Raw genomic sequence first — 844 nt, 5'->3', positions numbered from 1 at the left:
GCCAGTTGTATAACAGTCCATATTTTACAAAGAATATCAAAAGTTCATAAATCTGAGGTTAACAGAGTTTTAATGCAAGATTTTAATTACTGTCTGCTGCTGCATTGGTACATAACAGCAACCAGCAAGGAAAATGCCTTATATATCACAAAGGAATATAAAACATTGGAGGCTAAATTGTGTTAAATTGTATCAGGAACTGGCTGAGCCGTTGGATAAAATTTTTGAAGTATACACCTTCAGTGATGAACGTAAACTCAAATTCAGTCTGGGTTCTTGAGTTGTTTTTTTTTTTTTCCTACTGTGCAATTTTAAACTACTCAAAGAATTCTAATTTGGCAGGGCATGTAGGTCACTTTCTGAGCATCAGGTAAACATCTTTATGTCATCAAGAGCCGCTCATACCTTATGTATGTATAAAGAAGGACAATTTCAGAAATCATTCATATGATTCAGTTGTAAAAAAGGCTCTGTGGGGGTTATTCTTCACCAGACTTCATGGCTCAATTTTTCCCATAGCTAAGTTTCATGTTATCCAGTAAAATTTGTGCTAGCACAGCTTTGCTGTCAGTTGTATGAAGTAGTTTTAGTTTAGCAGTCACGTGTCCAAAGGCATGAGTTGGCTTTATTTGTGGAGCAATGGTGCAGCTTTGGGCACATTGCAGAAGAAGGTGGGGGAACAAAGACAGACGATAATTTCTCATTCTGAGCATGATAGAATGATGCCAACCTATATTTAAAATTAATTTAACTTTTTTTGAGAACAAGTATTTAAGGATATATAGAAGTAATCAGAACTGACTGGATGACTGTTAGTGACTTCATATACTTGTCAGCATGTATG

This window comes from Athene cunicularia (genome assembly GCF_003259725.1).
Source record: "Athene cunicularia isolate RWA chromosome 8 unlocalized genomic scaffold, athCun1 chr8_part1, whole genome shotgun sequence".
NCBI lineage: Eukaryota > Metazoa > Chordata > Aves > Strigiformes > Strigidae > Athene > Athene cunicularia.
This window is presented reverse-complemented; position numbering follows the sequence as displayed.